The sequence below is a fragment of the Sinohyriopsis cumingii genome, chromosome 9 (genome assembly GCF_028554795.1).
Source record: "Sinohyriopsis cumingii isolate HCF-2022 chromosome 9, ASM2855479v2, whole genome shotgun sequence".
NCBI classification, from domain to species: Eukaryota; Metazoa; Mollusca; class Bivalvia; order Unionida; family Unionidae; genus Sinohyriopsis; species Sinohyriopsis cumingii.
In genome coordinates this window covers 123,456,012-123,471,810 of record NC_142969.1, presented here as the reverse complement: position 1 = coordinate 123,471,810, position 15,799 = coordinate 123,456,012, and positions in this window count along the sequence as shown.

Below are 15,799 nucleotides of genomic sequence, written 5' to 3'. Positions count from 1 at the left end.
TATGCACGCGGCTGTAAGACATGTCGAGAAGCAACAGTCCTATCCATTTCTTTGAAAGCATCGTTCGGAGCAACACTGAAAACTTGCAGATCTTTGACAATAAATCTAGCGATTGCAGATGTCATGTTTTTTTTTTTTGTTTGGTTTTGCGTCCAATATTTTTGATTTATATATATATATATATATATATATATATATATATATATATATATATATATATATATATATATATATATATATATATATGATAAGTACAACTACACACATTGCCGAATTTGTTTCGTTTAATACTTTTCTCCATAGTCGAAGTAGTGTCACTGGATGACCAAGCTGTTGATGATGTGAACCCAGTCAACATGTTGTGTCGAATTAGGTGGTATCTAAAATTGGTCGTTCCACCACTATAACGTACGTCACAGTTGCACTTATTACATACCGCATACATTTTTGATTTCCTCAAGTAGTCTTTCCTTTCTTGAACCTGTATCATTTCCGCAAGAAACATTTAGCTTTTGGATGGGACTTAAAATCCAGTTTATTAAAACAATTTTTTTCTTCTGACTGTTCAAGTTTCAATCTACAGTCCTGTCAACCATCTTGAACCATAAGTCGGTATTGCTCGATATTTGAGACAAGAAATATAAGTAAACGTTACTTACACACAGACCATGTATTTCAACAAAAAAGTCAGATGCATTCGTTGTTTGTTTCAATGATTTACTATTTTTTTCTTTGAAGCAAACATATCACCCAACACAGAAAATGTTACTTGCTTTGTTGTATGTACATTCCGGGCATTGGATACAAACGTAAACTAGTGGTCTAAAGCGCTCATCGTTACGGATCATTGATATCTCACCTCTGTCTGCGTGGGTTCGAGCCTCGGGTTCGGTCAATGTGGGCAAGTGAGAAAGCTTGCCAGTAGCTTCTCGTGGGTCGGTGGTTCTTCCTGGGGTTTTCCCTGGTTCTTCCTCCACCATTTATAGTGGCCGCCACGTATAGCCTATCTTGTGCTGAAAAATGGCGACACACCCTACAAAAACAACAAGAATTCTGAAGAACAACAAAAGTAAACTATTTTACAGGAATTTATATATTTGCGAACACAGTGTCTTGCATACTGTTCAGTAGTTGAAATTAAGTGCAGGGCATAACTATTTAAGGCAAAATGAAGTTTATAGATTACTATTTTAGCTAGAAAAATATAAATTGACTTGCCAACCCTCAATTAAGCTTTGTCTGAATGATGGAACGGTACATTCTCTTGCAATCTCGTGCTAAGCGTTCAAGTAGGAGAAAGTGAAAACATGTTTTTTGAATTAAGTTGGAAAAATTGTGATGAATATGCATATTAGTACGACGAAAGCAAGATTATGAAAAAAAAAATCGTCCCACAGAAAATTATACTGCGATATTAATTTCTAGAAGAGGAACTCTCAATATATCGGTGTACCGGTATATAAATGCACCAACTGCTAACATGTACCAGGATAACCACTAGAATGCAAAGTGCTCTTTAATAATATTCTTGGACAGAAACATTAATTTAGAATTATAGCGAATTCAGACAAGGAAAACTTTAATATTAATTAATCTCATTATTTATAAGAGTGCAAACATTAAGGGCTACAGGAAAATCAACACCTTCAGGGTTACAGGCAAATAAACATCTTTAGCGCTGAATCTTATTTCAAACGCTACTGGATTTCAATTCGAATGGTATTCATTAGGAGTTTTGATATAACTTTTTGGAATATTTGAGATTTGATTTGTAAGTACATTTTAAATTTTCACCTTTTATTATACGGAAATAAGCTATTTTTGATGTTTACGAAATTAAAAGCCCGCTGACACTTTGAGGAAGCACAGCAATCAAATGAGTTTTCGAGCAGGGAGATCATCCTCTCTAAGCAACGAACTTACCATAGTACTGACTTTCAATGCTCTTCCTTGAGGAAGACACGCTGTATTTCCTTGAGGTTTAAACTCCTATCTAGACGAACCAATGTTAAGAAGGTTAATAAGCAGAGTAAGAAAGGATATCATGTCGTGTTCCAACATATAATTCGCCTGATGTTTTTGTAGAATGTAGTCCAGTAGTTGATGTTTCTGCCGTTGAGGTGGTCATAACGTGTGCTATTTTCCCGCCTCACATGTCCTTCTGGGCGTGCGCGACGTAAATCCAATCAATCAATCTGTCAGGGATTGATGTTGTGTCCATCTATGAGTGCCCAGAACTGGTAAGCACTGTCTTTAAAGGCGAAACGTACGAAAATAATAGAAACATTGGGAATGGTGACACGAAGATGCCCATCTTGCAGGTCTAAACTGTATAGTATCCCTCATAGACGGCATTTAGAACCCGTCGTGATGTTTCTGCTATGAAACAAGATTCGTAAATAAACTAAGTGCGCTTATGTCGATGACAGGGAGAGGAGTGTCTAGTTTGCAGCTTAGGTAAACTTGGACAATGGAATAGGCATGCACAAAGTGATTCTGAATCCCTTAGAAACCGTTTGAAAGGTCAATTGGTCTTCGCGGCATATCTTTTCCACATAGACAGCGAATAATTTGAGCCTTCTCCATACCGGAGAAGGCGATAAGAGCGATGTGATGACGATACCATTTGTTGAGGTAAAGAGTTACTCGTGGAGTGAAACAACCGAGCAGCGATCGTCTTCTTGTCCACTTTTGTTTGGGAGACTTGAGGTTTTGCAACGGTAGGACTGCTTCCCTCTGGCTAGTATCTTATAGGCGACCATGCGATTTTATATTTTGATTGCCTTGAAAATCCGTGTTACGGCCTTGGCCAGAGTTTTTTTTTTCTGCTGATCTATTTAAGACGCAGGCCATTCTGGAAACACGAGTCTGGTGAAATGCAAGGATAACGCATTAGGATAGTGAATGTTCTAATTTTCCGGCACCACCAACTTGTTTGGAAACCAAGTTTACTCTTTATACATATGACACAATGATTTTAGTGTTTGATTATACGTTTGTAATTAGGAATGTTGTTGTTGTTGTAGGGTTTAGCGCCATTTTCAGCACACAATATGCCACACACAGCGGCCAGTATCGATGGTGAAGGAAGAACACGGGAAAACCCCAACAAGAACCACCGACCCACCAGAAGCTACTGGCAAGTTTTCTCACATACCCACATTGGCTGAATCCGAGACTCGAACCCACACAGACAGAGGTGAGATGGCAGTAATCCGTATAGGAGAGCGCCTTAGCACTCGTCCACTCGGGGTCCCCAATTAAGAATGTAATAATATAATTAGCATTCAATGTTTGTTGTGAGTCAATATTTTAACTATGTTTAATATTTACTGAGTCTTAAATACTTGTTAGCAGTATGTACTATATTTGAGGAGTGTTACACTGTGTAGTGCATCCGAAGGTTATAAATACGATGTCGTCGTGCACAACAGTCAGCTATGTTGTTCATATGCAAGTGAAAATGCAATACATAATATATAACCGGCTTACAAAAGTCATAGGGAATGTTGTCATTCTCTGAAGAGAAATTAACAGAAAATAATCACATTAGTACATATATAGTCATTTCTTAAATTTCGGTACAAAGGAAAATCAGAGCAAAATAGTACTTTTACATAGGGATATAGGGCCTCCCTAACGCTATTTCAGTACATTTATACGACTTGATATTTGTATCGTAACAGAAATGGTCACCAGTTTCTCACGTTAATTCTATTTATTTGAATCCATGGTTATTGGGATTTTAATGTTACCCCTATGAATATTCTGAAATCATAACAAGCGAATTATAGAATTTGTTGAGACTGCTGGTTATAAGTATATGTACATTCTGTTATATTAATTTGTGTATTGACTAGGAAGAGATGATGTAAATTCGATCATATTGTTTCGTTGATTGACATTTTATGAATAAAATAAATCCTCTATTTTTCTCATTCAGATTTTATGTTGTTTATATACTTAGATAAATAAGTTCCTCACATATAAGTAGCAAGAAGCCATTATTGTTACAGGGAGTTCGTCATTTATCAGACAACTGTGTATATACTACCAGTACATTAGATTATTGCAACCAGATGAAGGTCTCAATTTAAGGGTTGCGGAAGTTTCGAAACAGGAAGCAATTTTCTAAATTTAAGTGAGCTTGCGCTGGGAAATTAAACCGGGATGGGCACGTTAAAATATATTTACTAGAATATTTTACATTCAGTGTACAGTATAAATAAGCTAATATCATGAAAACTTTAGTACCGTTCAGAACGTTAAAATTGGTACAGTACAGCATAGCACTGATTCAGGAATCTTTGATTTATTTGAAGGAGAACGACGTTCTGCTTCAAATAAATCAAAGATTCCTGGACCAGTGCTATGCTGTACTGTATCAAATTTAACATCCGTGCTGAGTTCCAGGTTATATATGTATGTTTATACATGGATGAATTAAATATACTAGTTTTCCACACATTCGTAGATGCCTATTTATCTCCAGGTACATGTATTTCATTTAACATCTCTAAGGATCCCTTAGGCAATATAATTTTGCACCCTTATTTTACAATCACTGCGCTCAAGAGCTGGTTCCACTGCAATTTATATTTTCTTGTATAATTGAAGATTTTCCGCGTACAGAATAAGAACATTAATACGACCGTGTGTCACTTTATATTACTGTGCTAAAGTAAATTTTTTTATATTATGGTTTGACATATATTGCACCCATAAATTAAAGTAAGAGCTACTCCGTATTGTTGACAACAAGGTCATCATGTGTAATAAGGACATGTACGACATGATAACATAATCGCAGGGAACCAAAATGAAGATCATGTTTTAATGCGGTCATGATACTATTTTGCACAAATGTTGAAAATCAGAATGCAATATGCACAGGGCTAATGGTGGATATTGCCTGCACTTGTTTTGTCAACTCTATTTATATGTGCATATTGTTCACATAAATAAATAATGTGATTTATTTTATCTACTTGACCTATTTAGGCTAGGTATATGTATGCACAGTGTGTAGGCATTGGTATGATAATTTGGTAAATGTATGACAGGCCTAATAATGAATGTAGTGTATACTGTTCGTGTTATGTTGTGAAAGTATTAGATAGAAAATATTACACTGGAAGTAGTTACTGCTGAATGTTTTATTAGTCCTCAGGTTGTGCAAGTGCCTCTTACCATGTAAATATGGCAAATAAATCTTTCTCAGTCTTTCCTTTTCAAAAACCTTTTCTTCATTCAGTAATTTTCTATCACAAATATAGACTTAGTAGTTAGAGAGTCCGTTTCGGATGCGGGAAGTCGTAGGTTCGAACCCAAGCCGAGTCATTCTAAAGGCTTATAAAAATGGCACCAACAGCTACCTTACTAGGCGCTCAGCATTAAGAGTTTAGTGTTAGTACTGTTCGGCCTAGTGTCCGGATAATGTGACTGGATGGGACATCATGATACATGTCTGCAGTATGATGCACCAGTACCAGAAATCACTATAAACTGTCACACTGCAACCATCTTAGCGATATGACCGAAACATTGTTAAAGCTACGTTAAAAATCCAACACACACACACACACACACACACACACACACACACAAGTTGTGTTATATGAATAATTTAGGAATGATACTATTTTTAACTTAATCAGCAGCGTGGGCATAACAACAATTCTGATTACAACAACAAAATCAACATTAATAATAAAAACAATAAGAAGACGAAGAAGAAGAGGAAGAAGAACTACAATCAGGGAAATTTTCATACGTACCGTACTCAATATTACTAGTAGTGAATGGGGCCACCCTAGGGACAATGGGACTTAGCATTAAAAACACCCCTGGGCCACTGTAGGGACAATGGAAATTTAACATGGAGAAAAACGCTGGGCCACTCTAGGGACAATGGGAATTTAACATAGAGTTTGGGTTTGTCTAGGGACAAGGGGAATTGAACATGGGAATAGAGTTTGGGTTTGTCTAGGGACAAGGGGAATTGAATATGGGATTTTTTTTTTAAAAAAAAGTTTTTTTTTAAATTTAAATTTAAATTTAAATTTAAAAAAGGGTAGGCAATGGAAAGGCTATCTCTTTTCGAGAAATATGGCTGGCCCTGAAAAGGGCCTTTGGGTTTATGTTAATGTATCCATTAACATAAAGGGCACCGCATTGGTCTTCTTCTTGTCCTTAGGCTGCGTTTCTCTGTAGGACCGTAAATCAGGACTCTTTTGAGGCATCCTTGTCTTTCTACGTAGATCCTACGTATCCACAGACTGGTGTTTGTCCTGTGGACAACGGTCCACTTGGATCGGACATACATGGGTATGTCCGTCCGGAACATCATGGAAGACACAAGCGTAGAAGATTGCACATCGGTCCACATCTTGAAGCGACGAGAACAAGTGAATCAATGCACTGAACTGCGCTTATTTATAGGTAGAGGTAGGATTGGAACGGATTGAGTTCATTCACCAATCCAAACACGCGTTACAAAATTCAGTCAGCCCGCATCCAATCCGAAGAGATTAGTCTGTGACGTCAGTTGGTCTATATAGATTCGCTAGCGCTTGTGTGCAGTCAATCTATGGGACAGTGATTCAACATGACGGAAATTCAGAAAACGATCCATTGGGTGCACCAGCAGGGGAGACCGCCCAAGGGAACCCGGACTTACTTTCAGAAGAGGTACATTGGGATTTTGTGGATTTTCTTACCTCGCAAGAATTTGTTCCGGAACCTTCGTCATTACCGCAAGTGGAGAATTTTAGACAGAGACAGAAAGAAGAATTGGAGAAATTTATGCAACGACAAAAGGAAGCGGAACAAGCTTTTCTCCTACAGCAACATCAACAGCAACAAGAAGAGGTAAGAAAAAAACAACAGCAACAACAGCAAGAAGAAGTAGCAGCAAAGAAACAAGAGGGTGAAAATCAAACGGCTACGGTACTGTTGGACATTTTAGAGGAGTTAAGAAGTCTGAAACAAATGTATCAGACTTCTTTATCACGACCGAAGAGAATACGACCTTCCCGAGCTAAACACGCCAACCCTCTGACTAAGCCTGTCGTACCACCCTTAGTGATTTCAACCCAATCATCAGAAGTAGGCCTTGGCCGTGGCAAAGGCTTAAGGCAGTTAAAGTTGATTGGTTAAACTCACTCCTACACCATAAAGAAAAAAGGCCCTTTTCAGGGCCACCCACATTTCTCGAAAAGAAATACAATTTCAATTTGCCAATAACTCAAAAATAAACCCCACCCATTTTACCCTTATAGTACGTGTCTGTGTATGAGTGCGTGAGTGTAGCTTCTTATTTTAAAATCAAAACTCAAAGACACTTACCTTATATCATTAATGTATTCTTTTATCCTTTTTTTACAATCCAATTCACAATTCACAACAGAACACTTTAAAAAGTTCGTACACTTCTTCTTTCTCATTATTTAGTCTCTCTGTTTTTTGAATTTCTTCATCGTTTTTTCCTCATTTTCTTCCCTTCTTCTTTTCTTCTCCTGTTTCTTTGCCTCTTTTAAATAGAATTGTCTTCTTTCTTCCTCTTCTTCCTCTGAAGAATCCCTCTCTTCTTTCGAAGAATCCCTCTCTTCTTCCGAAGAATCCCTCTCTTCTTCTGAAGAATCCTTCTTTTCTTCTGACTCCTCTTGTTTCTTTTTTGGGCAATCTGGAGACCAATGTCCTTTTTCTTTACAATAATAACAGGTATCTTGACTTTTGTCTTTTTTAGCCCCTGTTTTTTTTTTTTTTTTGACGGTCTGGACACTCTGAAGACCAATGCCCTTTCTTCTGACAGATATAGCAAGTATCCTGACTTTTATCTCGAAAGGAAGGAGAGTAGTCCGTAGGCTGGTCTGAAGAGAATTTTCTAATGACCCCTCGCAAAGCTCTGACGAAACGTTCCATCTGGGTAGTCTCTTCCATCGTTGTGCTCGGTTTGAGAGTGAAATGAATAGTGAAAGGACAAGACACACACCCTTTTATATACGCTGGTTTGTCATGACTATAAATTAGTCTATGGTGTTTAAACTTGAGTCATTTGACATTTTGCACTCAAGATGAAACGATCCTATTCATTCGAGAAGAAAGAAGAAGAAGAAAGTAAGAGACAGAAACGTGATCTATCGCCTCGTACCAGGGCTGAAATCTTGGCACAAATTCATGCCAGTGATTTTGAAGAGGACATGAGTGAACCAGAATCCGAACCCTCAAAACCAAGTTCACCACCCTTAGTCAACCCTGAAAAGTACTATTCCATTCGAGAGACGGAAAAGCGCTCCTCTAGAAAATTTAGAACCACGGCTTACACCTGCACGGTGAAGTTTAAAGATTTCAAGGCCGACGTACCCTTGGAGAAAGCAGAAGGGTTTATCACCGAGATGTGGGATTCTTTGCTCACCTCACTCAAGCGACAATGTCAACCCAAAGAAGACGATCGCTTGACACTATCCATAGATCACGACGGTTTGAAATCCCCTGTTTGGATCGAGTTTAGCAGACCCGCAGAACTAACCCCTTCCAAAGTCATGGACAAGATTCAACACGTACAACAATCTAATGACCAGTTTTACATCACCGATGGTAAAGCCACACTGAAAATGGCTCACGTCTCTCTTCCTCAAGGGACAGGACGCAAAAAGATGTTATTGGTGGACGACCTTCGCAACACCAAAACAAGTCTCGTCCGAATTAACAACCCTCAAGACCAGATGTGCTTAGCCCGTGCCATCGTGGTGGGACGAACCTATGCCAACAAGAACGACACGGTAGAATGGAAAAGAACCTGGGAGAACATTCGAAAATCGAACCGAGCCAAACAACGAAACGAAGCAGAACTCCTGTTGCAACAAGCTGGCCTGTCCAAAGACACACCATGTGGCATTCCTGAGATGCAAAAATTGCAAGATGCCCTAGCTCCACGCTACACCTTGAAAGTGCACCCTGAAGAAATGCGCGGACCTCTGTTGTTTCGAGGCCAAGACTTTAAGGACGGAAAATACATTCATGTTTATCATCACGATGACCATTTCGATACCATTACCACTCTCACCGGATTCCTGGGATACAGATATTACTGTGAGAAATGTGACTATGGTTATAATAATCGAGAGCAACACAAGCATTGTGGATGGAAATGCCCAGGATGTTTGGCCTCTCCACCCTGTCTGAGCGAAGAACCAGTGCCTTGTTCGACTTGTCTGCGCACGTTTGTCAGCCCTACCTGTTACCAACAACATTTGAAAACACAAGGTTCACAGAAGAAATGTGCTTGTCAACTCCTGAGATTGTGCCCTACGTGTAGACAAGGCATACGTACCAACAGTACCAAGGCACACGTATGTCGAGGAAAGAAAAAATGTCACATTTGTCACCACATCGTCGACTTGGAACACCAATGCTACGTGCAAAAATACCAACCCCCACCAAAGAAAGAGGACTGTCACAAGAAGAAAAGCAATTTCATCTTTTTCGATTTCGAATGCATGCAAGAGACCGGCATTCACATTCCTAATTTCTGCGTGGCTCATCGAGCGTGCGAGAAGTGCATTCAAGAACCTATCTTCAGTCATTGCCCTCAATGCAGCAAGATTCCTGGAGGGCGTGAAAAAATCTTTCGAGGACCGAACACGTTAGCCGATTTTGCCCAATGGGTCTTAGATCCCATCAACAAGACGTGGAGCCAAGAGGACATCGAACGTTGCGGAGATTGTCATCGTCATGCCACAGTGATGGCTCACAATTTCTCCGGATACGATGGACAGTTTCTTGTCAGATACTATACGGAACAAGGCACCGAGCGTCCTAAAGTGACTTTGAACGGAACCAAAATCATTTTCATGCAAGTGGGACAAGTGCAGTTTAAAGATTCGATGAGTTACTTGGCAATGCCTTTGAGTCGAATGCCTAAAACGTTTGGAATGACAGAAATGGCTAAAGGGTACTTTCCTCACTTTTTCAATACGGAAGACAATCAACATGCCGTTCTACCCCATTTACCTGAGGCTCACTATTACGACCCCGACAACATGCGTACCGAACAACGAGAAGCTTTCTACGCTTGGTGCCAAGGTCACGCCTCGGACCCTTTCGACTTTCAGGAAGAAATGCTAAAATATTGTCGTTCCGACGTGGACATTTTACGGCGTTGCTGTGGAAAATTTCGAGAACTGTTCATGGAACACGAAGGGGTCGATCCTTTGAAAGAAGCTTGCACCATTGCCAAAGCGTGTTCCTTAGTGTATCGACAACGATTCATGCCTGAAAACACTGTGGCTGTCACCAGTCCTCAAACGACCCACTTTGTCAAACGTCAGTACTCGGTCAAAGCCCTACGTTGGTTACATTACTTGTGCGACGAGGAAGACAAGTGGATTCAGCATGCCCGCAACGGAGGGGGAGAAAAGACCATCGGAACGTATTCGGTCGATAGCTGGGACTTAGAAAACCCCAAGATCGTGTACGAGTTTAACGGTTGCTTATTTCACGGATGTCCCGTCTGTTACCCTGACCGTGGCACTAAAAATCAGTTTTTGCAACGAACCATGGAAGACTTGTACCAGGACACTTGTCAGAGGCGCCTAAAGTTAGAACAGCAAGGATACCAAGTGGTGGAAATGTGGTGGAAATGTGGGAACACGAGTACGATCACCGTATGAAAACCGATCCCGAGTTTAAACGCCTCGTGGACCCGCTGAACCCGAGGGATAGTTTGTACGGAGGAAGGACCAATGCCACCTGTTTGATGTACCAAGCCGACGAAGAGAAAGGAGAAGAAATCAAATACTTGGACGTGTGTTCGCTGTATCCCTACGTGTGCAAATATTGTCGCTTTCCTCTAGGGCACCCGCGATTGTTAACGGAACACATCGACCTGAAAAACATTCGACAATACGAAGGCTTGATCAAGTGTAAAGTTTTGCCTCCCACGAACCTGTACCATCCCGTCTTACCTCACCATTGTCAAGGCAAACTGATGTTTCCATTGTGCCGTACTTGTGCCGAAACGTGCAACCAAGACCAACCTTGTCAGCACACCCAGGAAGAACGTGCCTTGACGGGAACCTGGGTCAGCGTAGAATTGTTCAAAGCTCTGGACATGGGATACCAACTGTTAGAAGTGTACGAAATTTGCCACTTTCCCAAGACACAACAATACCACAAGGGTGACCCTACTCAGAAAGGCATTTTCGCCGACTACGTGGATGCCTTTTTGAAACTGAAACAAGAAGCCAGCGGCTATCCTTCCTGGTGTCACACTCCCGAAGACCAAATAAAATTCAAAGAGAAATACTACGAACAAGAAGGCATCTCTTTAGACCACATCGAAAAAAACGAAGGCAGGCGATCGTTTGCCAAAGTGATGTTAAATTGCTTGTGGGGTAAAATGGCACAACGACCGTGTTTACCCAAGACGGAATATTTGACAGAACCTTCCCGCTACTTCCAGATGATTCACGACAAAACCAAATACATGAAACACGTGGACGTCGTTCGAAAGGATTTGATCTTGGTCAATTACGAAGAAGATCTGGACTTTGTACAAGACGACCCTTTTGGAAATGTCATCATTGCGGCTTACGTGACAGCTCATGCTCGCTTAAAATTGTACGAAGCTTTAGAACTGTTAGAAGAACGCGTCCTGTACTTTGACACGGACAGTTGCATTTACATCCATCACCCGAGTCAACAGCACCCTGACATCGAAGGAGACCGTTTAGGAGCCTGGACAGACGAGCATCCCGACGACAAGATTCTAAGTTTCGTCAGTGGCGGTCCCAAAAATTATGGCTACCAATACCGGGACAAACAAGGAGAAGTGCACACGACGTGCAAAGTGAAAGGACTGACTCTGAATTATCGTACCAGTCGAGTGGTCAACTTTGGGGTATTGAAAGAAGCCTTGCAATCGGGAGAGGATGGAAACTTTAAAGTGACCACCTATCAACCGAACAAGATTGTACGTTTACCCACTCACCACATCGTCAGTCGACCCTTGGAAAAAGTCTATCAAATTGTATACCAGAAGGGAGTGCGACTTCCCAATCACTTTACGTTGCCGTACGGTCACGTCGGTATTGGTCTGTATATAAAAAGGAACCCTAGGCAAGATCGATAGTTCATTGTTCATTGAAGTAACTTACCATGTCGTTGACGAAGAAGAAACCAGACTGGTTAGGAGTCAAATGTTGGACATCACCGATACCAGGGTTTTGAGGCTTGGACACAAGAGGTTGCCCAGTATGCACGAGAGTTATTCAAGGAAAAAAGTTACTTTTCAACCCGTGTTAGTGACGGTGCCAGAAGAACCCGTCACCCAGGACAGGACTGTCGTGGACAGGCCTGAAAGACCCTTTCGGGAGGACACTTGTGTGACCTTACCCCCTACTATAGAACTGGTTAGAACTTTACCCAAAACATGTGGTTGTTGTACAGACACTTGTTTTTATTCCACGTTCATGGTTATCATGTGCCTTTTATTCTTGTACTTAAGCCTTTGGCTTTTATGTATTTTTGTCTTTCGTATTCATGTTTGAAAAAAAACATTCAATAAACGTGTTCTGAAAAAGTATATAAACTCTTGTCTTGTTTGTTTTTCGTGTCACAAGTGACATTTCTCACACCATGGCTACCTCTGCTGTCTCTGCTCCCTCTTCCTCTACTGTCAAAGTCATCGACGAACACTTAGATCGTGCCAGTTGGGAGGCTTTGTATCTTCGCCATCCCTTTAACATGCTCATTGCTGGACCTAGCGGTTCAGGCAAAACCGAATTCGTCAAACGTTTGATCGAACATAAACATCATTTGATCGATCGGCCACCTCAACGGATCGTGTGGTGTTACAAAGAGTGGCAATCGGCGTACAACCTCTTGCGAGAAAGTCAAGGCGATTCCATCGTGTTTGTGGAAGGCATTCCTAAAGAAGACGACGGCATCGTCTCTGACTCCCGTCAAACCCATTTGGTCATTTTTGACGACATGTTAGGAGAAGACGAAGAAGAAATTAAACTGTGGTTCACGCGCAAAGGGCATCACCGTAATGCCAGTGTCGTTTACATCACCCAAAATTTGTTTCAACAAAGTAATGCCCATCGCACCATCAGTCTCAATGCGCATTACGTGGTCTTGTTTAAAAGCCCTCGAGATAAATGCAAATGCAAGTCTTAGCCAAACAGTTAGGAACGCCTTGGCTGACTCAGGCGTACGACGATGCCACTCACACGCCACACGCCTATTTACTCGTCGATTTGAAGCCTACGACTCCCGAGGATTTGCGATTTCGTACCCACTTGTTTCACCACTGGTGCCAAGACGGAGGGCCTGTCCTGTACAGGTCTCCGTCCTCGACTTCATTTCACTCCCCATAAAAAAATCTATAAAAACCTCAGACCATTTCTCGTCTGTCTCACACAGTGTGAACATGACGTCCCTTCAGTCGCATCTTCCCGTCAAATTGATTCGTGCCTTGTATGGCATCAGTCGAGAAAAAGATCCACAAACACGAGCTCGTGTGTTAGAAGCTAGTCTCAAAGAAGTCTTACGATGGTTCACGGTGACGGCACGTCAATTACTCCAAGGAATCATTCAGATTCCTCATCAAACCAAACGCTTTTTCGATCGAAACAAAGTCGCTTTGGTCCAACTGGCCGATCCCCGCATCGACACTCAAACCAAAAAACAAATCATTTTGAAACCTGGAGGGAGCGGTACTCTAGGAGGGGTCATCATTCGCTCACTCTTAAGATGGGATCCTAATGCCCCCAAAGTTATACCCAAGACAAAAGTCCAACGAAGCCCCAAGAAGAAAAAGACCATGTCCCCAAGGAGAACTTCTCCAGTGGCAGGACCCTTCTCTGACCAGACACCACCACCCCGGAAAAAGAAAAGAAGCCCACAGAAAAAGAAACAGAGAAAAAGTCCCCAGGAAAAGAAAAGTCCACAGAAGAAAACTAGTCGCAAGAGAGTCACTTCGGCCAGGACGCAACCTTACACTCGCAAACCACGATCTGCCACGGCAGTGACTGCGTCTCCGGCATCCTCACGTTTATCCACTTCTCCGTTGATGACACCAGGAACTGAAGAGTACTTGGAGACGTTGATCACACCAAGAACTTCTCCGTTAATGACCCCCAAAAGAACTTCCCCAGTGGCAGGACCCTCCAATTTAGTGGCAGTGGCTGCTGCTCACAAAGTACCTTCTCCCAAAATCAAAGTCCATGAAAGATCGGGCATGTTACAAAGTTTACTGGATTTGTCCAAGCAAGAACTGGCTCGATTTAGTCCGTTGCGTAACCCTGCACGACGTGTCATGCCTGTCCTCAAACTGATACGACGTAAAGACAATCAGTGGCGACGCGTTCCAGTATAAAAAAGGCCTGTGACCAAGTAGGGTATCAGTGTTTTTTTGGTGCTCCTGAAGACTCAAAGATGTCACCCTCCAGAAAACCCCAAGGAAAGAAAAGGAAAGGACTGCCACCATGTTTAGGCAAACATGGGGACATGTTATCTGTCCTGTCCAAAGCTTCTCCACCCCTACGAAAAAAACTCATTCAAACAGCCTCCAAAGAGGTCATCGATACCGTGTGCGAATGTTGTTTGAACGTTTTGAAAGGCACGATCCCTTTGTCCAAACACCAGAAACAATGCTTAAGCAAGCATCGTCACGTTCTTCGCCAAATGGTTCGAAAGAAAACTCCCATTCGTCAAAAAAAGAAGATGTTGGTCCAACGTGGAGGCATTTTGCCTTTCTTGTTAGGTCCCATACTGAAAGGAGTCTTGGGAATCATGTTGGGAGGACTGGTGGGAGCAAGATAAAAAGGCCCTCGGAAGTCCCAAGATCTCAGAATCGACCCCTGACAACCCCATGGAAGGACGAAAACTAGCTTTAGTGCCTTACAAACGATGGATGGAATACCATCGGTGGCAAGAACAACGCACCCCGCATTTACCTCCCAATCCCAATTTGAGCGAGATGTCCCAGTTACAACACGAATTGCAGTCCTTGGATCGCCAAGATTTGTCCGAAACAGAAAAATCGCAAAAGTACGGTCAACTCTTGCAACGACTGCAACTCTTTCACCAGAAAGCTTTAGACGAAACAGCTCTACCCACTCTGAAAGATTTTAAGACCTTGATCAAAAGTCCAGCATCATCACCAGTACCAGTACCAGTACCACCAGTACCAGTGGCCAAGACAGAAAAAGGAGAAGAAGAAGAGGAAGGGTTTCAAACTCCACCAGAAAAAGTACGCAAGTTAACAACACCACCTACCTCCAGAATTGGATGGATTAAAAAGATGATGGCCACCCCTTCTTCATCACAAGAGAAAAAGAAAGTGAAGACAGAAGTGAAGACAGAAGTGAAACAAGAACCGATATCCCCCGCTCAGACATCCTCCTCTTCGACACCTATTGCCGGCCGCACACGCAAAGCATTGCACTCCAAGAAAGTACCCCAAGAGAAAAAGAGTAGCATCCTCCAAGAGTGGGTGTCTTATTAACACAAAAAATAAAAATGGAAAAAGTCTTAGCCAGCATTTACTACGATCCCTCCCATCCTGCAGGTTACGCAGGAGTTCAAAAATTGTATCGTGCTGCCAAAACGCGACTGAAAAGTCTCCGTTTACCTCAAGTGCAACGATGGTTACAAGAACAAGCTACCTACACTTTACACAAACCCATTCTACGCAAGTTTGCCAGAAGTCGCACCCGAGTGGAAGGCATCGATCATCAATGGCAAGCCGATTTAGCCGATGTCTCTCATTTGGCCAGCTACAATCGTGGCT